This window comes from Spinacia oleracea, chromosome 4 (assembly GCF_020520425.1).
Source record: "Spinacia oleracea cultivar Varoflay chromosome 4, BTI_SOV_V1, whole genome shotgun sequence".
Lineage (NCBI taxonomy): Eukaryota > Viridiplantae > Streptophyta > Magnoliopsida > Caryophyllales > Amaranthaceae > Spinacia > Spinacia oleracea.
This window is the reverse complement of record NC_079490.1, coordinates 67,811,663-67,836,948: the sequence shown is the minus strand read 5'-3', so window position 1 is coordinate 67,836,948 and position 25,286 is coordinate 67,811,663. Positions and strand designations below refer to the sequence as shown.

At 41.2% G+C, this 25,286-nt stretch overlaps 1 non-coding gene across 1 annotated transcript; it reads left to right on the top strand.

Annotated features, from left to right (window-relative positions):
• The first annotated feature begins 18,012 nt into the window (after positions 1 to 18,012).
• Positions 18,013 to 18,119, top strand: LOC130460438 (small nucleolar RNA R71). The gene has a single exon (XR_008920308.1). It is a non-coding gene; the product is annotated as a small nucleolar RNA R71 (small nucleolar RNA).
• The last annotated feature ends 7,167 nt before the right edge of the window (positions 18,120 to 25,286 follow it).

Sequence of the window (25,286 nt, the reverse complement as noted above, 5' to 3'; positions counted from 1 at the left end):
ATTTTTACACGGTTCTTAATGTCTTGGGTCGAGTCTAGGATTTGGTGTCAAGAAAGTTGGTTGAACTTTGGGTAGCATGCGTCATGAACTCTTGGCTTGTGGTAAGATGGTGTTGAATTCTCTAGTGATTTGAAGCCGGAGAGAATGGTATTTTCTCCCTTGTGAGATTCATGTTCAAAAATAAGCCCAAACACATATATATTCATTGAGTGGCATGGATCCTTAGCATTGAATTTCTTGTCTCCCGAGTTTCACCTTTTCCTTCCCGAGACCGCGACCGAACTACTTTAGGGGACGATAGAGGCATTTCTTTCGGTGACTATTTTTCTTTTTAGTTTAGAACTTTACTTTCTATTTTTCTCATATGTTTTTGTTTGCACTTGCCCCATTGCTAGCCATTTGAGCCTTGACCCTTCATTTCTTATGAGCACAATACAAGCCTAATAGCCTTTGTTTTGTTTTCACCCTTAGAAGTGATAGTGAAGCTTTGAGTTATGATGCTTGATGTTTTGGATTGAATATGCAAAGTTGAGGAATGAATGTTGTTTGGTGTGAATGACAAAGTTTTGGAAGAATGTTGTACATAATGAATAATTGATGCAAAAAGCAAAAAAATATAGAATTAAATTTTGAAAAAGCCAAAAATAGAGAAAAAACAAGGCATGAAAAGTTTCATTTGAAACGCAAAAAGAGGAAAATCAAATCAAGAAAAAAATGCAAAAAGAGTTGTAGTTTAGAATTGTTGTTGAATAAGCTTGGGGGTGCCCCAAATAAGTGGAAAAGTTTGTTTTTGGTTGATTATGCTTGAGTTGAGTTCTCATTGCGCTTCACTTTAGGTATGAGCACCAAATTGCCAAATTTATTCCACACCTTACCCCTAGCCCACGTTACGCCCTAAAAGCCCTATTGACCCTTTAGAGTTGAGTCATTGTCGGTGGAGGGAGGATTTGGTCAAGCTTAAGGAACAAGGTTGTCATGCTAAGATGTCGGGTAGCCTAATATTGATTTTCTGGCGCCTTCGCGGTGTCTTGAGACGCTATTCTCAAAGGTGAATAAGATCTAGAGTTTTGTCGTACGGTATGCCCGGATGTAGGGGGATTGACTAGTGTTTTTCCTTAGTTCGCTTTGCTTGATGCTCGAATCTTTCACTCGATTTAGGACATTAGTTAGCGTGTACTAATTTATTCGATTAGTAATATTATTGTTCTTCTATACTTGTTCCATAATAAAGCCCCCATCTTGGATTTTGTAGTTTAATTTCTTTTCTTCTCTTTTCTTTTCTTCTTCTTTTCATTCTTTCTTTTCTTGGTTTGCGTTTTCCATTTTTAGTCATGCCTTGATTAGATTTGCTAGATTTCGATTTTGGTAAATTTTTAGAACTTGATAGGTTGCTCATTCTTCCCTAGTTGAGTTTTGTTTGCTAGAGACTAGCAAACGCTTAGCTTGGGGGAGTTTGATGAGCGACATTTATGTCGCTCTAGGCTAGGATTTTATAGAGTTTTATTATGCTTTTTTTATAGTTTTATATAGTTTTGCTGCATTTTTATTCCCCTTTTCCATCTTTGTGCCTTTCAGGTGATAATGTTGAAAATGATGGAAAATAGCTAAGATTTGCTCGAGCAGGTCCAGTGCGATCGCACGGAATTTACGTGCGCTCGCACGGGTATTGTGAGGGGGTCGAAAAAGCACGAGGCTAATGCGTGACCTCGTCCCTCGTGGGTGTGACGCTTCTTTTTGTCAAATCAAGTGTAATTGGATTTCCTGTGAGTTTACACCCAATTGACTAGTAATGTAGGAGTCGCCATTCAGTTTTTAACGACAATGAGAAAAAATGACAAAACCCGGTTATCGTGACATAAAGGGAGTGCAATTATGTTTGACCACGAAGGCCGTAGGTTCCCTTGTGATCCCTGGTGGCGGGGATCGCTCAATGTACACCCGCAGGGTAGAGATTGAGGGTTCAGGGGACTGTAACTACCGAGAGGAGTACTCGCTCTTCGATAACTCCAGAGGCAGGATATCCTTACTAGCTCAGCATAAATAATTGAAGGGACATGTGTTAACTATTAAACTAGTCTGAGTTGATTTTATCAATATGCAACATATAGCACTAGATCGAGCGCGATTATCTGATTTAGATTGTTTTAAGGGACCTAGCATGATAATCCAATTTCCCTAAAATATCATATTTATTAGGCGTGATCGAACAATCAGATTTAGTTAGTTTAACAGTTCATAAAAGGGCGAGGAAAGAAATTAAACCATGGAAAAGGGACACATTACGACGCACCCTTGAGAGGTGCGTCACGGTTCTCAGAAAACTAACCACTTTGACTTTGCTATTTCTCCTTTTATTTAACGAATCTCAAATTATGGGACGGGATACGTTCTGTTCGATTTATGGATCGATTGCGACAGAACGCGTGATCAGTTTTGCAGCGTGAGGCTTAGGCTTAGGGGTTTAGAGTCAATACTCAGAATAATAATTGTGTGTTGTTGTTGTTTTCACGTCGAACTTAAGGCCCTATTTATAGAAAAGAGTTCGTGGTAACATAGAATTGTAGAACTCTAATCCACGAGGAATTAGGAGAAAACACGTACCAGGTATTTTCAGCGCCCAGGCCGGGGCGCCGAAGATTTCGGCGCCCAGAGCCAGGCGTTGAAAATAGGATCTGGGCTGTTTTTGTTAGTCAGATTCGGATTCCTAGAATCCGGAGTATTTGAGATTTAATTGAGTCTTTTAGTGCGTATTAACCTTATGACGGAATGCGTCTGGGCCCGTTACGAACTCTAGGCTCGTTAGGATTTTAATTAATACAACTCTTAATTTCGAATCATATTAGGAATAGGATTCTCTCGCAATTTCTATCTCATTTAGGATTTATGTTGGAGTGCAACACCTAATTCTGACAGGTTTCTATCTTTTATGACTTGCCACTTTTAACAACTACCCATTACGACAGTTACTATTTTTAGCAGGTTTCCATAAATAGTAGGTTTCTATAAATAGCAGGTTTCTATAAATAGCAGGTTTCGGGTGAAATGAAAAGGGGAATTGAGATTCGTTATTTTATAGGAGATGCGTTGTCAAGTGGAGATTTACGTTTTCATCATCGAACCTTCCCTTTCGGGAATGGGGACAAAAGTAGGTGTCTACAGGTATACAAAGTTGGCTCCAAAAGTCAAGGCAACGTGTGCGCTCGTGCCCCAAATTCGTGTGTTCGAACGAATCCGCAAAAAGGAGGCAGGAACTCCAAGGCATTGGGTGAGCTCGTGCCCCAAATTCGTGTGTTCGCACGAATCCGCAAAAAGGAGGCAGGAACTCCAAGGCATGTAGCCCGCTCGCACGGATTTCCTGTGCGAGCACACGAGGATTTTCTGAGATTTGGCCAAGTTACAGCCGTGCGATCGCATGGTTGTGTGGCACGATCGCACGGCACGAAGGAGAAGAATCGTCGCAGGGCCCGTTCGCACAGATGCACAGCACGATCGCACCGATGCGATCGCACCTGGGTCTGCCCGATCGCACGACTGCGCGAGATATAGTTTTCGAGTTTAAATCTCTTATTTTTGGGGTTTAGTATAAATAGGATTTTGATTATTTTCAATTTACGCTTTCATTTTCAAAAATACATTTTAGAGGTTTTGTGATTTTGTTCTTCAATCTAGAGAGAGAAACTCTTTAATTCCAAGCATCAATTCAGTAATTTTCTTCAACTCTTCTCTTCTTTATGCAATTGAATTCTTAGTTTTTTAATTCTTACACTTGCTTAGTTGATAATTGTTTTGCAATTCCTCAATACCTTGAGTTCTTGATTTCAATTTTGCTTGTTACTTTGATTTTCAGTTTTTCATTTGATTGTGCAATTGAGTTTCCAATTCTCTACTTCTTCTACTTTAATTTCATGTTAGCTAGTTTTGAACTAATGGATATCTTGATTGTTAGGATGATTAGTGAGTAGTTTTAGGTTAGGGAAAGGGGAGAAACTAGGGGATGGATTAGGGGAAATAGATTATTGATTGTTGGTTGATTCATGTGATTAAATAAGATTTGATGATAGGAAATCCATGCTAGTTGAGTGGTAGTGTTGCAAATGCTATTCGATTAGATTTCCGTGGAACCATAGGATAGGTTTGGCAAGACATTGTGGGCCTATCTTGTGTTGATCAAATGGCGGTACCTATTATATGCTAGTTAGTTTAGTCTAGGATTAGGCGAAAGCTCTTCCGTAGATTAGACGCTTAGCGTTCCCTATCCGAGAGGTGGCGGGTTCGTCTTTAGATGCCATTTGCCTAATCACCATTTCATTGCATGATCACCATTGCTAAATAGTTGAATTAATTTCCCCCGGTTTCCCTAGGCTATCCCCGACTCCCTAACGTTTCCCTTTCTTGATTCAATTTTACATAGTTTTTTATTTGTTTTTAGACTCTTAAAAAGTGACAATTCAAAACAAATCTTTGATCGAACTAGATTGACTTCCAACTCAATAATTCACCGTTTCTTTGGGACGAGCCCTTTGCTTACCTCTTGCCGGTAGTTGAAGTGGTTTTATAAATATTGTTTGCATAGGTGGTTTTCTATCAACGACGGAAAATACGCTTATCAATCGGGCTCACCTCGCCCGATCCGGATCGGGCGTTTTGCACGCTACTCCGTTCCAGCTTTAATTCCACTTTTTTGAACTTGGAGCCTTAGACCTGCACAACATTAAACACCCAAATCGTAAAATACCCTCTTCTCACCTCTCCAATACCAAAAACTACACTGAGACACACACCTGAAAGGAATTACACTAAAACACACAAACGAAAGCAAAACGTATACTACGGAAAGCAATAAATGGATAGTGAAGTACTCATCCCACGATTAGATTGATGCAATGTCCCCATTACACATCCCAGTTTATGCGCAGAAAACGACAGGAAGGGGATGGTAGCCACAACAACTCATCGAATGGGGGCACCAAAGATGGTGCCATCTGGTGTCAAATCAATTGCCTTGGATGAGCTATGTGGCGCGGAAAGTGACAGATCACGACCCCGATCATGAATACGGTTCCCACCGTTGACAGAACCTTCGGTCTTTTGGGTCACAACATCATCAAACTGTGCCTTCTTCCGAACCCATGCCAAAGAGTTGATACTCTGGTCACCTCCACCTGCAAAACAATTCGAAACACGTGCTTTCTCGGAAGAGTTGTTAGAGTTAGTATGAGTCAATCCATCATTGAAATAATCATTAAAAACATTGACACCACAACATGACTCCTCTATCATAGGACTCTTAGCAACATGGGTAAAATTGAAAGTAACTTTGTCATCCCCCACTGTAGACACCTGCTTTTGTCCCCATTCCCACAAGGGAAAGGTTCGATGATGAAAGCATAAAAACTCCACTTGACAACGCATCTCCTATAAAATAAACGAATCTCAATTCCCCTTTTCATTTCACCCGAAACCAGCTATTTATGGAAACCTGCTAAAAATAGTAACTGCCGTAAAAAGTAGCTTCTAAAAGTGGCAAAATCATAAAAGATAGAAACCTGTCAGAATTAGGTGTTGCATTCCAACATAAATCCTAAATGAGATAGAAAACTGCGAGAATCCTATTCCTAATATGATTCGGAAATAAGAGTTACGTATTAATTGAAATCCTAACGAGCCTAGAGTTCGAAACGGGCCCAGACGCATTCCGTCACAAAATTAATACGCGCTAAAAGACTCGAATTAATCTCAAACTCTACGGATTTCAGGAATCCAAATCTGACAAAGAATTTGGCCCAGACATCACTTTCAACGCCCAGAGCTGGGCGCCGAAATCTTTGACGCCCAGCCCTGGGCGCTGAAATTGCATGGATCTCTATTTTCAACGCCCAGCCCTGGGCGCCAAAATCTTTGACGCCCAGAGCTGGGCGCCGAAATTACCTGGGACGTGTTTTTTCCTAATTCTTTGCGGATTAGAACTCTGCAATTCTATCTTTCCACGAACTCTTCCCTATAAATACGCCCCTAGTTTCGACGTGAATCACACACAACAACACATAATATATTCTGAGTATTGACTCTAAACCCCTTAGCCTAAGCCTCTCGCTGCGAAACTGTTCACGCGTTCTGTCGCAATCGATCCATAAATCGAACAGAACGTATCCTGTCCCATAATTGAGATTCGTTAAATAAAAAGGAGAAACAGCAAAGTCAAAGTGGTTAGTTTTCTGAGAACCCTGACGCACCTCTCAAGGGTGCGTCGTAATGTGTCCCTTTTCGATGATTTAACTGCTTTCCTCGCCCTTTTTATGAACTGTTAAACTAACCTAATATGATTGTTCTATCACGCCTAACAAATATAATATTTTTGGGAAATCGGATTATCATGCTAGGTCCCTTAATGCTATTTAAATCAGATAATCACGATCGAATTAGTATTATATGTTGCATATTGCTAAAATCAATTCAGATTAGTTTAATAGTTAACGCATGTCCCTTCAATTATTTATGCTGAGCTAGTAAGGATATCCTGCCTCTGGAGTTATCGACGAGCGAATTACTCCTCTCGGTAGTTACAGTCCCCCGAACCCTCAATCTCTACCTTGCGGGTGTATATTGAGAGATCCCAACACCAGGGATCATAAGGGAACCTACGGCCGTCGTGGTCAAACATAATTGCACTCCCTTTATGTCACGATAACCGGGTTTTGTCAGTGTTTCTCATTGTCGTTAAAAACTTAATGGCGACTCCTATATTACTAGTCAATTGGATGTATACTCACAGGAAATCCAATTACACTTGATTGAATAAAAAGAATCGTCACACCCACGAGGGACAAGGTCACGCATTAGCCTCGCTCTTTTTCGACCCCCTCACAGTGGCGACTCCACTGGGGATAGTGAAGGAAATACTCGTGCTTGTAGGTAATCAAAATAGCCGAAGGGTGAAACGATCCTACCCCGCGTTTATTTCCCCATCAAGTTGGGACGACCTGAAGAATCAGCATATTAATGTGAACGGGCAGAACATCATAACGAATCTCGGCTCCCTCGGGAGTTGGGACTAAAGATACCTTTTTTTTCGCCAATAGTGGGTGCATACGCCGCGCATGTTTCCCACTCGGTACTTGTGCAGGTAGTACACCTATCCCGAACCCAATCGCTCGCCCATTAGGTCCCTCTCGCCTGCATGCCCCCGTGGCTTGCACTTGCGGGTTGGCCTCTTGGGCGAAATTCGTCTATTGAAGACACTACCTCGACCGGGGCATGTGTTGGATCTACGATAGAAGCGGTACCGAGCCAGGCGCAAATAACTACCCATAGAAGCCTATCATAAACTACGTGACATATTTAATTTTCAAATCCATGTTTGTAATGTAGTTATGTGTAGCGAACTATGTGACTATGTTATGATTGTGCATACGAATAATGCTAGACAAATAATCCTAGAAAAACCAACGACCCGAAATATTACCCAAACATTCATGGACCAATTGGCCAAAGAGTTATACCAAAATACGTGTTCCGCAAGCCCGAACGATCGCCACAAAAATAAGCGACGCTCGGGATGGCCGTAACGAATCCCACAAACGCTGCACAACGCGTAAAGGACGTTATTAGGCAAGCAGGCAAAATTAAAGTCGCAAAAACGAAAGTAGACGAAAACTGAAAACGAGTACCAGTCAGGGACGCATTTTCAGCGCCCCTGGCAGGGCGCCAAAATTTCTCACGCCCACTTCTGGGGGCCGAAGTTGCTGCCTGGCCTTTTGGTCAGGCACAGCAGCCTCGGTGCCCGCGCATAAAAAATATATACGTAGCAAAAAAAGAAAAGAAGACTTTTCGAAAAATTGCTACGAGGGCGTAAGAAAAGCACTCGATTTCAAAAGCGACTCATAAAAAAATTAATAACTCTTTGTGTCGACGTTAGGCCTCCTACGACGACAATGCTCGGCACCCAAAACCGAGCATGCTAATTAAACGACCTTGAATATCACATGGGCGAAGAAATAAAAAAAAAATGTTCGAATAAAGTCTTCAAAAAAAAAAATTGTTCAAATAAATCCGAGTCTAGACTAGGCTATGCCGAAGTACAATCCAAATCCTAAGTCTTAGTTGTCTTATCCATAGAATCGGTCCTAATACTTGGTGTCGTTCTGCAAGCTAAAATGTTAAACCATATTGAGTCTCCCTTCCTAACATTTAAATCAATAAGCACCCATATGTAATTGTCATCCCTTGCTAGGAATCCACGGCCTCAATACTCTCTCTCACCAATAAAAAGAATATACTATAGTATTTGCAAAATGGAAACAGTCACATTCTGGAAATCATCCCCCATAGTCGCACAACCCCAAAGTGAACCTAAGGTGTCAATACCATTGGCAAGAAAAATTAATGGCCTCAAGGCTTATAATCACATTGGGTCACGGCTATCATAGTCCTCTCGAGTCACTCACTCCTTGAAATACTATTAAGTACGGACTAAAAGATTTTCCATGAATGCAACATGACCAACCATGAAAATACCCAAATCGGCATACCAATAGGGCTACCATTGGGGTAAAGCAATACACACTAAGAGAGAAGCCGCACTAATGATTCTAGTCTTGCAAAAATAAAAATTCGATCTCCCCAATTAACTACCTTGCCAACATTAAACAAAATGGCGCATGACAAATGAACACCCAAGGGTTAAAATCTAAAGTGTCAACCAACCAAAGTTATGGTCCAATTAGCCTAAGTCTGAGAGTTGCTTGGTCAAGTATTATAGGCTTACGCCACGTCATTATTTTGAGTCTAGGCCACCTCCTTGTATTCATACACGGGTTATAATCAGAAAGATTAATGAAAGTTTGAGTCTAAATCACAACTTCCAATTAAATCCCAGAAACTGGAATCTGAAAAGAAACAAAAAATTACTTTCGATGTAATTCTTTCGTTAAAATTCAATAAGGTAAAAACAACATTTTGAATCTACGCTATTTGCATATTTTAAGAAACGACTAAATACGCTTGCAAAGTAAAGGTCCACCCTAGGCCTACTAAAATTAAAGGTCCACTATAGGCCTACCAAACGAGGCTCACTCAGTCTCGCCTCGTGACTCAAAGACCACAACCAGCCCAAATTAAAAATTGAAGAATTTATATTGGGGAGGAATCCCAAGAAAAAAAAGAAAGAGAAAATAGAAAGAGAAAAGGGAGAGCGAAAAGAGCAAGCCAGGGAATACTTATCCCGTAGCGCAACATTTACCTAAGTAAACGAAGAAAAGAATTGGGTCAACCAATCCAAATCATAAAATTCTGCGATGTCTACCCTTTCCAATCTTTATGTTCTTAGACGCCTTCGCTCTGGGGTCCCTGTTCAGCTCATTTAACCCATCCATATTCTCATTGCCATAATCTAAGAAATCATTACCTCAACTCTTGTTTTTGAACTTGTTATCAACCGCAAACCACGCACGGCCATTGACACGTGCGTCATACCCATTATTTCCAAAGCCCAAAACCTGTCCTTACACCACCATTATCATAATGACCATATAACTTGTGTGGATACATACTGTTGATATACCCTTAAGCCGCCCCATACTACTCATCGACCTTGGTTAATTTAAACTCACGACACTAGTTCGAGGCTGTAAATTGTGAACCCTAGCTAATATAATCCTCATGCTTGACTAATACCTATACAACTCATTCAACCCATCTTTCAAACCGCCTTCAGTCACGAATATAAAAAAAAAGACAAATGAAAAGTACAAAAAATGTAAATAATACAAAAGCAAACTTTGCAAAGCGCCTCTAAAGTTAGTCTAAAAAGGAAAAGAACCATCTAGCGCACCAAAAAAATCCGCCCAGAAATAATTTTCAGCGCCCACAGCTGGGCGCCGAAATCTTTAGCGCCCCAGCCTGGGCGCTGAATCTCTCTGCTCGCCAAATTTTGTCCAGAAGTGCTCGTCATTTTATCCGCACATGCACGGAAAAATAACGAACACTTGGGGGGGGTACAGCACGTATTCAGATATACGTACCACCAAGAAAGAAATACATGTACTCAAAAAAAATATAAAACAAAATTTTGGCTTACGACAAGGCGGCAGATTAAAATAATAATAAACTTCACTTATTCTACCATTTCAAATAATATGTTTCCACCTCAGAACATACTTGATTAAAATCGGCATTCTATGAAACCATTTTCTAGGCTAAGAACTACGCAAGACCTGATTCCAAATTAAATCTATTTAAGGCGGATACGTAGGCAATCCATGATTCGGTCCAACCAATTTGTAAAAATATTAAAGCCTATAGAAAAAACAAGAATAAGAAATAAAGTCCCTTATTGAAATTTAATTACTTGCAACCCAAGACGAAAGAAAAATCCAAGTCGTCAAGATGCCAAAATGAGCGCACATCGAAAAATAGTAAAGGGCACGTACCCTTGCCAGAAGGAGCACTCACACTCCTAGGCACTTAGCCAAGACTCAAAGGACCGCTTTGCCTCAATTGAATGGGGGCTAGCGCAAGCGTCCATGACCTCTAAAATACTCGACTTGACCCTCCCTAAGGTGAACTAACTCACTTAAAGACCTTCTTTCACCACTACACATAGTCGTGCGCTTAAAGACCTTCTTTCACCCCTAGAAACAGTCATAATCGCCAACAAGTAGTAAAGGCAGTAAGCTTGCAATGAAAAAGATTGTTCCACGGCGTCGCCCCACCGTTCCTTCGAACTCAGGGCACCCGTTCATGGTAATTCAAATGCTTGCTAATCCCCTTTGAAAAAATGAAAAAATGGTACATTGTCAATAGGACTTGGCACTTAACCAAGGCTCACCCTACTCAGGAATATGACGGGCATCTAAAATCGAAATCTAAAAGCAACATTAATGGGAAGACATAACAGCAACTGGGGGCTAAAAAAATTGAAATGAAAGAGCTAGGGAAAGAACTAAATATACCTTGACCTTTTGTACGGACATACACCAAGTAAATCTAAGTCAATTTAAAAACGGTTTATATTCCCGCAATTCTGGAAAAGATGGCCTTAAAAGCCTAAAACATATGCCAAACGGGCACAAGTATATCTTGACACCTGCACCCTGGCTTCCAGCAAAACCTTAGACAGCATTCCAAAAATCGTAACAGTATTCTGATTCGCTCATGTAATCCTGTACGAACCCTTCTATGAGTCAACCTACTTAGGACACCTCGGATTGTACACAGTAGGACTCGGATTTTAAATAATTTTCAAATGATTTTTTTAAAAAAAACTTTTTCGAACATAATAAAGTGTCGTTGGTATGCGTTTATCTCAATGTTGCAAGTAAGTCAAAGGCCTTCCAAATATGATTATGGGTAAAGAAAGGCACCTAGCTTTTAGTCAAGGCACACTTCAACATGTGACTACCTTGACCATGGCAATGTCGCACAATACGACATTTACAAGAGAAGTAGCAAATCACTACTCGAACATACCCCGCACTAAACGAGTCTGGTTCAAACTATTCATGATCTGTGTCACCATGAATGCATAAAAACGTATGCAAAGCATTATAGCACCAAGCCAATCCCGTAGCTACAATTGGAGGCTTGAGAAAAACACTCTAAAAATGCTCGAAATGACGATTTTATCGCAAATTCTCGACGCTAATGCTATACATACATCATAGGGGCACAATCCTAAGCTTTAATCATGTAAAACGAACCTTAGAATGGCTGCAACCCCTCCCAAATTCTAAGCATTACTTAGAGTATATAAAGTCGCCCCACTAACAAGGGTAACTGAAAATCGCGAGTCACCAAAACTCCAATCAAACCACTGCATATAACGCTCGCCCTATAAAGCGCCCGTTACACAGTCTACATCGTTCCAAAGCAAAAGCGAAAGAAAAAAAAAGAGAATAAAAAAAACTGTCAAAATTCTGCCCAGAAATCATTTTCAACGCCTAGAGTTGGGCGCCTATATCTTTAACGCCCCAGCCTGGGCGCTGAATCTTTCTGCTAGCCAAGTTTTGCCCAGATATAAAAATAAGAAAGAAACACCTATGAATCCTCGCATCGAACGAATAAGCCGTGCAAACCCATGCAGAAAATGCCACACTTGTTCGGACACCTGAACAAGGCATGATGAAATACTCCAATGCAAAAACTAATAACATCCCAACACCTGGAGAAATGTTCTAAGACACGCCGTTAGGCCACACAAGCCTACGTCGCACCATAAGTTCAACCGTCCCACGGTACAAGTCTAAAAGAAGAGTAAGGCATGTTGCACTAATGTAGGCACGACCAAGAGCACGTGTAAAAGAGGCAAAGACTACTTATCGCCCATGCAAGCCACACGACTTCTACATTAAGGATTAAAGGTAGAAAATATTACCTACCATGGAATGGATAGCTCGCACCTACACGAGCGGAACCCCAAGGCATCTTTCTCGAAAGAACCTACAAAAATCGTACGCCAAAAGGAAGCATCCCAACATGCATACTTGGGAGCTCCAAGCTACGAAACAACCATAACAAAATAAAAAATCTCGAAGCAAATGTTTGAACAATCGAAAGGGCACGATGTTTTAGCCCACTTCATGAATGGACCTGACCCCTATCAAGCTTCTAAGCAAACTATTCAAAATCAGTCATTGCTCAAAAAAAATGATTCAAGCAAACTGATTAATGGACCGCACACAACGGCCATTCTATGAACGCTCGTTCGCACATACATATCATCATTCACGAACACGTTCAAAAAATATAAGAGCGATCAAAGTCTTACACCTCAAGATATATTCCTCGGGCCATATAGACTCGCCCGACTATTGCAATAACTATACACCTTAAGAGCAACAGTTCCTTAAAATAATCGCCCCAAAGCGACAAGCACCGTAGTCCACCAATCGGCTACGGCTTCTCAAGAAAATCATCACGTTTTAAAAATAAAGGAAAAAACAAAAGAGAAGAGAATACATAGAACTTCCAAGTGAAATAAACGAATGAACAAGAGGCAACTGTGTCATCAAAAGACCAGCCCAAACAACACTTTTAACGCCCCACCTGGGCGTGAATTATTTCAACGCCCAGGCCTGGGCGCGGAAAATGTACCCAGGCTCAAAAGGCCCTAACTTCTAGTGGGCCCTGCCATACTCATTCGACTTGAAAATTGCCGAAAGTCGCACCTCACGACTTTGTCAAAGTAGCACACAACTACGAAGATCGCTCGCACTTACGAGCACGATCCCAAAACACGATCAAGGACATTACAAATGCTTATCCCCAAGGAACCTTTTCAACAAGAAATAACCGTCAAGCACGAATTCTTGGGGCTCAAAAGAAAATATAGAGTATACAAAGTTAAAAACAATATTCCCAGACTACGCTATACGAAGTCCCGCGTTTGGATGTCTCAAAAAAAATAAACCGGTTTACGACCTCAAGACAAAGGTCGCCGTTGATACCTATGCATAGTCCCCCTAATCAAGGACACAGGTAGTGGCAAAATTGAGCCGTAAGGACTAACTCAAAACCATAAAGGATGATGACCACAAGACAATGGTCCGTCTAAGCATGTTGTCAACCCACATTCAGGTTGCAACTAAATCCGAGCATCCTCGAAAGAATTCGCTCCTGCAAGAATAAATGAAAAGAAATTCTCAAAAGAAATCACAAGAAAAAAATAAAATAGGGACTTGCCCACCTCAATCGGGCAAGATCGCCGCACGCAAATCCCAAATCAAAAAGACGAATTCAGGTTCGCTCACCTCCAGCGAGCGGGGCGTCCACCCTTAGCGGACAGGGCTCGCCCACCTTCAGCGGGCGGGGTCTGCATCACTAGCCGCACAGGTCCTCAGTTTTCGACAAAAAAATAAAGTCTTCAAATTTAAAATAGGCTCGCCATCTTCAGCCGGCGGGGTCTACGGCGCAAACCACGTAGGTCCTTATTTTCAAAAAAAAATAAAATAAAATTTCAAAACAGATTCGTCCACTTCTATCGGACGGGGCGTCCACCCTCAGCGGACAGGTTCGCCATCTTCAGCCGGCGGGGTCTACGTCACAAACCGCGTAGGTCCTTATTTTCAAAAACATCAAAACAAATTCGTCCACTTCTATCGGACGGGGGGGTCCACCCTCAGCGGACAGGCTCGCCCACCTTCAGCGGGCGGGGTCTGCGTCACTAACAGCGCAGGTCCTTAGTCGCTGCAGCGATAACTTTTATCGGTTTTCCCTTTTTTTCGAAAATCAAAGGATCGGTTTTCCCTTTTTCCGAAAATCAAAGGATCGGTTTTCCCTTTTTCCGAAAATCAAAGGATCGGTTTTCCCTTTTTCCGAAAATTAAAGGATCGGTTTTCCCTTTTTCCGAAAATTAAAGGATTGGTTTTCCCTTTTTCCAAAAATTAAAGGATTGGTTTTTCGTTTTTCCAAAAAAGAACGATGTGTTGGATTTTCCTTCGTTTTACGTCCTATAAAAACAAGGGGGTTTTCTCGTTTAGCTTGCCCTGAAAATGAGAATCTTTAAAAACGTTTTACCTCGTGATTGGGCTTGGCCAGGCCCAATTACACTTTACAGCTTTAATTTCGAAAACATCTGTAGTTACTCCCAATGACAAAGTGAGGGAGTTTCTACGCACCTTTAGATCCTTCCAATGACAAAGTGAGGAAGTTTCTATACTATCAGTTGACAAATCCCAATGACACGTGAGGGATATGTCGACACTTCAAGTGATGACCCTTAAGTCAAATGTTATCACTCGGGGGCTCATGAGACCCTCGCAAAACAGGTCACATACACCATGGCTTGTGTGACGCACTCCGTCTAATACTTTGACCATCGTCTTACTCCAAGACTCAGTCAAAGTGGGGGGTAACTGTAGACACCTGCTTTTGTCCCCATTCCCGCAAGGGAAAGGTTCGATGATGAAAGCATAAAAACTCCACTTGACAACGCATCTCCTATAAAATAAACGAATCTCAATTCCCCTTTTCATTTCACCCGAAACCAGCTATTTATGGAAACCTGATAAAAATAGTAACTGCCGTAAAAAATAGCTTCTAAAAGTGGCAAAATCATAAAAGATAGAAACCTGTCAGAATTAGGTGTTGCATTCCAACATAAATCCTAAATGAGATAGAAAACTGCGAGAATCCTATTCCTAATATGATTCGGAAATAAGAGTTACGTATTAATTGAAATCCTAACGAGCCTAGAGTTCGTAACGGGCCCAGACGCATTCCGTCACAAAATTAATACGCGCTAAAAGACTCGAATTAATCTCAAACTCTACGGATTTCAGGAATCCGAATCTGACAAAGAATTCGGCCCAGACATCACTTTCAACGCCCAGAGCTGGGCGCCGAAATCTTTGACGCCCAGCCCTGGGCACTGAAATTGCATGGATCTCTATTTTCAACGCCCAGCCCTGGGCGCCAAAATCTTTGACGCCCAGAGCTGGGCGCCGAAATTACCTGGGACGTGTTTTTTCCTAATTCTTTGCGGATTAGAACTCTGCAATTCTATCTTTCCACGAACTCTTCCCTATAAATAGGCCCCTAGTTTCGACGTGAAACACACACAACAACACATAATATATTCTGAGTATTGACTCTAAACCCCTTAGCCTAAGCCTCTCGCTGCGAAACTGTTCACGCGTTCTGTCGCAATCGATCCATAAATCGAACAGAACGTATCCTGTCCCATAATTGAGATTCGTTAAATAAAAAGGAGAAATAGCAAAGTCAAAGTGGTTAGTTTTCTGAGAACCGTGACGCACCTCTCAAGGGTGCGTCGTAAGGTGTCCCTTTTGGATGATTTAACTGCTTTCCTCGCCCTTTTTATGAACTGTTAAACTAACCTAATATGATTGTTCTATCACGCCTAACAAATATAATATTTTTGGGAAATCGGATTATCATGCTAGGTCCTTTAATGCTATTTAAATCAGATAATCACGATCGAATTTGTATTATATGTTGCATATTGCTAAAACAATTCAGATTAGTTTAATAGTTAACGCATGTCCCTTCAATTATTTATGCTGAGCTAGTAAGGATATCCTGCCTTTGGAGTTATCGACGAGCGAATTACTCCTCTCGGTAGTTACAGTCCCCCGAACCCTCAATCTCTACCTTGCGGGTGTATATTGAGAGATCCCCATACCAGGGATCATAAGGGAACCTACGGCCGTCGTGGTCAAACATAATTGCACTCCCTTTATGTCACGATAACCGGGTTTTGTCAGTTTTTCTCATTGTCGTTAAAAACTGAATGGTGACTCCTATATTACTAGTCAATTGGGTGTATACTCACAGGAATTCCAATTACACTTGATTGAATAAAAAGAATCGTCACACCCACGAGGGACAAGGTCACGCATTAGCCTCGCGCTTTTTCGACCCCCTCACACCCACATTTAAAGTCAGCTGCCATTCTTGACATCAATGATTGCCCCTGCGGTGTGTAGGAAGGGTCTACCTAATATAATGGGAATCTGTCTGTCCTCTTTCATGTCCAACACAACAAAGTCAACGGGAATAAAAAATTTACCTACTCTAACGGGCACATCTTCTAGAACACCTAGGGGGTACTTCACAGATCGATCACCCATTTGCAGAGTTATATTGGTAACTTTTAAATCACCCATGTTCAATTTAGTGCATACAGACAGGGGCATGACACTAACACTGGCACCTAAATCACATAAAGCTTTGTCAATAAAAAGATTGCCAATGTTACACGGGATAGAGAAACTTCCGGGGTCCTTCAACTTGGGTGGAGACTTATTTTGTAGTAAGGCACTGCACTCTTCAGTAAATGAAACAGTCTCCACCTCACTAAATGCTCTCTTCCTAGTCAAAATATCTTTCATGTATTTAGCATATGCAGGTACTTGAGTAATTAATTCAGTGAAAGGGAATGTTACCTGCAGATTCTTTACCACTTCTAAGAACTTACCAAACTGCTTGTCTAGTTTGTTCTTAAGTTGTCGGTGAGGGAAGGGAAGTTTGATAGGTGGGACTTGTATCTCAACTTTCTTCTCAACCCTTGTGCTAGCTTCCTTCTCCTCGACCACCTTCTCACTTTCTTCTGGCACAGCACCACTGACAGATGCTTTAACCTCTCCTTCAATAGTCATAGGCGACCTATCATACTCATATCTACTCCGCAAAGTGACAGCATTTACAGACTCTCTGTTCTCGGGCTGTGAAGGGAGATGACCTTGGGGTCTCCCTGCAAGAGTAGTAGCCATTTGTGCCAATTGTGTATCCATGATCTTGTTATGAGCAGTGAGAGCATCAATTTTGGTATCCTTTTCGCTCAGAGACTTCTGCAATTGTAACATCATATTCCTCATCTCTACAAGCACAGGATCAGACTGTGTGGGTTGAGGTTGTGGTGGTGGAGGGGATGTGTTTTGTCTAGGGAACCCAGGTGGTCCACTAGACTGCTGGCTTAGTTACTGATGGGGTTGTTATGACTATTGTGGTTGGTATGACTATTGTGGTGGTGGTTGGTAGGGTTGTTGTATCTGATGGGGGTTCTGGACATTAGTACTCCGATATGATAGCAGGTGGTTATTTTTGTACCCCTCATTGTAAGAATTGGAGTACGGATTATTCTGCTTGTAGGACTGGAACGCGTTGCACTGTTCGATAGAGCTCCTACATTCCTGTGCATAGTGACCTTGCATCCCACAACTATCACAGACATTGGCAAATTGGGCACTCATTGCAGCGACACTAGCATGTTGGGTGGAATGGGAAGATGCGATGTGCATATTATCCATCTTGTGATGTAGGGCTGTTAGCTGAGCAGTAAGCTGTTCAATAGAATACGTCTCATGCTTAACACCCCGGTCGGCAAAGCCTCTAGGATTCCCATACTCGGCACTATGAATGGCCATCTCCTCAATCACCTCTAAAGCTCTAGACATCTCCAGTTGCATAAATCTCCCACTGGCAGCAGAATCTAGAATAATTCTAGACTCGTTACCTAGACCGTTGTAAAATTGTTGGATCAAGAACCAGACATCCATACCATGGTGTGGGCACTCTCTCTGCAGATCCTTGAACCTTTCCCAGACTTCAAACAAGCTCTCGTCTACTCGTTGGGTAATGGAAATTATCTCTCCCCTCAGACGAGCCGTCTTCTCAGGTGGGAAGTATTTCACATAGAAAGCAAGAGCCAAAGAATCTCAATCGACGATTTTCATAGCTGCGCGGTTGAGACTATTAATCCATAGCTTTGCCTTCCCACTCAATGAAAATGGAAAAAGCATCTCCATAGTCTGCTCTGGTGTTAGATTCTTCTGGTTAACAGTAGCACAATATTGAATGAAAGACTGAATATGGAGATTAGGATCTTCACCCTTTTCCCCACCGAATTGGTGTCTCTCAATCATATTTATCAGGTGGGGTTCAATCTTGAAATTCTCGACCGAAATAGAAGGCATGATCACCTTGGGAAGCACAGACAGACTTGGCTTACAATAGTTTGTAAACCTTGGTGCAGGTGGGGGTTGATAGGTTATGATTCATATGACAAAACATAAATCACGCGGAAAAACCATAAAGCCAGGAAAGCATATTATTTACACATAATCATTTAGCATAGTTTTGATGCATACACTTTGTTGCGTGCCCTCCCTAGCTACGCCCGAACCGAACAAGAACAAGTCTTTAGGACTCCAAGTGTCGTCCCTCCGTAGATAGTCCACAGCACGTCCGGATCCGCCTTAAGCTTGATCAACTAGAATCGCCCTTAAGGTACTTGGAATTTTCGGCTAGTTGTAGGCAATTGTGTGACTGAATTTTTCTCTAAAAATCACTTTGAATGCTTGAATACTCGATGTAAATTATGAGCCCTTAACTCATATTTATAGGCTATGGAATAAGTAATCGAATCCTACTAGGATACGAATTAATTAAATTAGAATCCTAGTAGAATTCTTATTTAATTAATTTATCTTTTAGGATTAGGAATTCAATCATTAAACAAATCCTATACTCTTTAGGTCTCGTATGTGAACACAAACTCTACACGAGCATGACCCGCAAGCGTGCAGGCCATGCCCGCGCACAGCCCACACGGCCGCTCGGCCCACGCGAGCTACAAGCCCACGCGAGCTGCAGCAATGCTCGCAGCCCACTGCGCGCGCTGCCACGGCCTGCTGGGCCTGGCCTTGTGCTGGGCCTGGCGTGGCCTTGGCTGTTCGTGTGGCGCGCTTGGCTTGCTGGGCGATGTCCCGGCTTCGTGCTGGGCCTTCGTCTGGCAGGCCTCGTCCGATGCTAATTCGTACGATACGCTTCCGATTAAATTCCCGATTCCGGAATTTATTTCCGATACGAACAATATTTAATATTTTCGATTCCGGAATTAATTTCCGTTTCGAACAAATATTTAATATTTCCGTTTCCGGAATTATTTTCCGATTCCGATAATATTTCCGATTCTTACAATATTTCCGTTTTCGGCAATATTTCCGATTCCGGCAATATTTCCATTTCCGATAATATTTTCCGATACGTACCATGTTTTCGTTTCCGGTAACATCTACGACTTGGATAATATTTATATTTCCGATACGATCCATATTTCCGTTTCCGGCAATATCATCGTTTCCGGAATATTCATTTCTTGCCTGTGACGATCTCAACTCCCACTGAAACCAAGATCCGTCGATTCCGAATATCCATAGATGGAGTATTTAATGCCTTTAAATACTTGATTCGTTTACGTACTATTTGTGTGACCCTACGGGTTCATTCAAGAGTAAGCTGTGGATTATTATAATTAATTCCACTTGAACTGAAACGGCCTCTAGTCAGGTATTCAACTCACTTGATCTCACTGAATTATTAACTTTTTAATTAATATTGAACCGCATTTATTAGACTTAATATTATATGCATACTTGGACCAAGGGCACTATTTCCTTCAGTCTCCCACTTGTCCTTGGGGACAAGTGTGCATTTACCTAATTCCTTTGTCGCTCGATGCTTGCTCTTGAACATAAGGTAAGAGTTGTCATCCTTATTATGTCCAGTGGTGTTTCTCGGTTTCAGAGTTCAACTGATCAAATAAACAGATAATCATAGCCTATGATTCATCCGAGCACGGCCATGCATTTCACAGTTTCTAGCTCTCCAAGTGGCCTTGTATAACTTTTAAGCATCTCATCCCGATTTATGGGAGGACAATCCCAATCTTGCGATCTTGAGATTAGACTTCGTTTGATAGGTGATTACCTGAGCGTTGCCTTTATAGCCTCCTTTACGGTGCGGCGGTTGGTCAACGTCAAAGCAACCAGTTCTCAAACAAGTAATCTCAAATCACTCAGGTATTGAGGATTTAGTGTCTAATAATTTTAATGAAATTTACTTATGACAGATTTTAATCTCTTACAGTAAAGTTTCATAGGTCTGTCCGATACTAGTCTTCCCAAAGTAAGTATCTATGCAAATGATTATGACATTGCCATGTCCACATAGTTCAAGAAACAGAACTACTAGTCATCTTGAATTCTAGTCGTCTAACGTTTTCTATGCGTCCAATTTTATAGAAAACTCCGACCAGGGACCATTTTCAACTTTTGACATTCAAGTTCACTTGATAGACATTTCTATGCGTTTCAAGTTAATATGGCCTAATCGACAATGCCACAGATAGGTGAGATCTGAATCATCCTTTTTGGCCTTTTTGGTATTTATGTTATAAACTTGTTTGTCGTGATCTAATAAATAAAGTCCATTGACTAATCTAGCAGATCCATAAAACATCTCTTTAAAATAAAACGAACAACTATTGTCTTTTATTAAAAAGGAAAATCCCTTAGCATCTAAGCAAGAAACAGAAATGATGTTTTTAGTAAGCCTTGGAACATGGAAACATTCTTCCAGTTCCAAAACTAGCCCAGAGGGCAACGACAAATAATAAGTTCCTACAGCTAATGCAGCAATCCTTGCTCCATTTCCCACTCGTAGGTCGACTTCACCCTTGCTTAACTTTCTACTTCTTCTTAGTCCCTGAGAATTGGAACATAAGTGTGAGCCACAACCTGTATCTAATACCCAAGAAGTTGAATTAACAAGTGTACAGTCTATAACGAAAATACCTGAAGATGGAACGACTGTTCCGTTCTTATGATCTTCCTTTAGCTTCAAGCAATCTCTCTTCCAATGCCCCTTCTTCTTGCAGTAGAAGCATTCGGATTCAGAAGTGGGTTGACTGACCTTCCTCTTTTCAGACTTGGCGCCAGTTTGCTTAGTTGGGCTGGCCTTCTTGCCACCTTTCTTAGCATTCCTCTTCTTTCCAGATTTCTTGAACTTACCCCCACACACCATAAGCACATCTTGCTTATTACTTTTGAGCGTCTTTGCAGTGGTTTTCAGCATACCGTGAAGCTCAGTGAACGTTTTGTCCAGACTATTCATACTGTAGTTCAGTTTGAACTGATCATACCTGTTATGAAGAGAATGGAGGATGGTGTCTACAGCCATTTCCTGAGAGAATTGCTGATCCAGCCGACTCATATTCTCAATGAGTCCAATCATTTTGAGAACATGTGGACTTACAGGCTCGCCTTTCTTAAGCTTGGTCTCAAGAATTTCCCTATGAGTCTCGAATCTTTGGACCCGAGCCAGATCTTGGAACATGTTCTTTAACTCACTGATGATCGTGAAAGCATCTGAGTTGATGAACGTTTTCTATAGATCTGCACTCATGGTTGCAAGCATTAGACATTTCACATCTTTGTTGGCATCAATCCAACGATTGAGGGCTGCCTGAGTGACCCCTTCGCCTGCGGCTTCGGCCATCGCCTCTTCCAGGACATACTCCTTTTTTTCCTGCATAAGAACTATTTGCAAGTTTTTTTTTGGCAAATAGAGATTATATTGATTTACCAAAAGAGACAAAAACACCAAGTCCACACACCTCCTTACAACAGCAACAAAGCAACAACAAAAACAACTAAAACAAGAGGAACTACTGTCTACAAGCTACACAGAAAAGAATCATGTTAGCAACCACCTTTGGAGTGTCCACCTTGCTAGAGAAAATTTGGGAGTTTCTTTGCAACCAAATCCCATAAACAGTCTCAATGAAAGCCATAGCATAGGTAGCATCAGTCTTCCTTGAGCTCCTACTCTTCTTAACTGCCAAATCCACTTCTTCATGCCACTGTAAACCACTTCTGTGAATTCCCTTGTCATTCAGAACCAACTGCCAAACTTCAGAAGAATACTTGCAAGAGAAGAACAGATGATTCAGATCCTCATCATACTGCTGACACAACTCACAGGTACTAATAATACTAACATTCCATTTGATCAGCCTATCTTTGGTAGCAAGCCTATTTTGGACTGCTAACCACACAACAAATGTACTCTTAGGGCTAGCCTTACTGTTACAGACCAATCTTTTCCAGGGCACCTGAACACCACTCTAATGCAGTTGTTTGTAAGCTTTATGAATCTTGAATTTACCAGCTACCACAAACTGACTTCCATCCCCAACTTGCAGCAACAACTCCCTTTGATGCCAAATTTTCCTCATTGACCAAGTAAGGCCATTAGGAACTGGCATGGTCCAGAAATCTCTCTGATGTATATAGTAGGTATGCATCCATTTAACCCAGAGCCTATCCTGCTTCATAGATAAAGCCCAACAATGTTTCAGCACAGCAGCCTTGTTCCAAGTAATGAGATCCTTCAAGTTCCAACCACCACAGGTCTTGGGAAGACAGAGATTTTCCCAAGCAACAGGAGCCTTCTTGGACCCAACTTCATTGCCTGTCCATAAGAAACTCCTACACAACCTCTGAATTTCTTTCATAACCTTTTTAGGCATCACAAAAATTTGGCACCAATACAGTTGGACACCAAACAAAACAGACTTGATAAGTTGCAGCCTACCAGCATAAGAGAGAAATCTAGCAGACCACCCTTTAATTCTTGTAACTGTTTTCTCAATGAGAGGTTTGCATTCATTATAGCTTAGTTTCCTGGTTGTGAGGGGTACACCCAAATATCTAATTGGGAAAGTACCTTTAGCAATCCCCAAGAGAGCAACTAACTGATCCCCCATCTGATCATTAACCCCTGCAAGATATACTTCACTTTTATGAAGATTAGCCTCCAACCCAGAAGCTCTTGAGAACTGAGTGAAAGCAGCAAATAAAGCTGACACAGAACGGATATCAGCTCTACAAAAGAGCAGCAAATCATCTGCAAACATCATATGGGTTAAATCAACTCTCTTACATCTAGGATGAAACTTAAAGGCTTTGTTCTTGGTGAGATCAGCTAAGCATCTTGACAGATACTCCATCCCTATAGCAAAAAGATAAGGAGACATTGGATCTCCTTGTCTTAAGCCTTTTTTTGCAGAAATAGGAGGAGAAGGGATGTCATTTATCAAAATAGAATATGAAACTGTATTCAAACATTGCATCACCCAACCAATGAATTTAGTTGGAAAGCCCAACTCAGCAAGCATACTCTGTAAGAAAGACCACTCCAAAGAATCATAAGCTTTCTTCATATCCACCTTCAACATACACCTAGGGGAAATATTCTTCCTGGTGTAACACTTTACCAGCACACAAGCCAATAAGATATTATCTGAGATGTTCCTACCAGGAATGAAACCAGCTTGGGATGTACTGATAACATCACCAATCACCTTCTGCATTCTAGAAGTAATAATCTTAGAGACAATTTTATATACAACTGAACAGCAAGCAATGGGCCTGAAGTCTTTAATATTTGAAGCATTCTGCACTTTTGGAATGAGGGTAACAGAGGTGTTATTAACCTGTTTTGGCATAACTCCAGTAATAAAGAACTCATGTACAGCCCTGTACACATCAGTTTTAACAACTCCCCAAGCCCTCAAAAAGAAAAGGCTATTAAAGCCATCCACTCCTGGAGCCTTATTAGGATCAATTCCTTTCAATGCAGTATCAATCTCCCTTTCTCTAACAGGTTGAATCAAAGCATCAGCATCATTAGGAGACAATTGTTTACCCTTCTTGACTATATTCACATCAATCCCAGTTAAGAAAGGAGCAGCAGTGCCAATCAACCCTTTATAAAACTGACAAATCTCACCCTTGATTTCATCCATAGTTGTTAGTTTTTTACAAGTACTCTCATACAACACATCTATGCTATTTCTGGATTGCCTTTCCTTCATTGCACTAAAGAAGAATTTTGTATTCGAGTCACCAGCCTGCAACCATTGAATTCTGGATTTCTGCCTATAAGCAGATTCCTGAACATGAAGGAACTTTTTCAGGTTTTCAGTACACTCCTTCTCTTTCCCTTGTAACAATGCATCTGTGAAGTTGTTAGCCAGCTGAGTTTGAACAAGACTCAACTCAGCTCTAATGTGTTCAATTCTTTCTTCCAACTTTGCAAATTCCTGCTGATGAAGTTGTTTAAGACCTTGTTTAATCACCTTAAGCTTAGCCCACACCTGAGCAAGCCCCTTCCCATTTTCATGAATATTAGTATTCCACCCATCTTGGACAGTCTGCAAGAATTTAGGATGCTCTGCCATATAGTTGAAAAACTTAAATGGCCTTCCTCCTGTAGTAACATTGATATTGCAAGACAGTAAAAGAGGGGAATGGTCTGAAAGACCAGGATTCAGATAATCAACAATTGCATCAGTGAAAGTGAGGTGCCAGCTTGCGTTTCCCAATGCTCTGTCAATTCTAGAGCTAATTCTCATATCACCCTGCCCCTTATTACTCCAAGAATAGAAATGACCACAAGTTTTCAATTCAGCCAAAGCAGCAACATCAATACAATCTTCAAAATCTCTAGTTTCAGTGGCAGAAACAATACTACCATTAAGTCTGTCATCAGAGTTAAGAATGGAATTAAAATCACCCATAATCAGCCATGGAGTTGTAATCACAAAACTAAGAGCCCTCACATCATTCCAGAGAGATTTCCTAGTATCAATTGTATGCAAGCCATAAACTGGAGTGAAAAAAGCACTAAATTGCCCACTTTTTGCTGCAACAAAAGTGTGTATCATCTGCTCAGTTTTCTGCAGAATCTGCACTGTCACCACAGCATGTTTCCACCCTAGCCAAATTCTCCCCCTAGGTGAGTGATAATAGTTGAAATCCCACTGCCATACAGAACCAAACTTCTTCAGTAGCTTATTACAGTTTCCCTCTTTTATTTTAGTTTCAATTAAAGCCACTACAACTACTTTATTCTCAGCTAGGAACTTCTTTATTTCCCCTATTTTGCTGGGGTCATCATCCCCCTCACATTCCAAGTGCAAATAT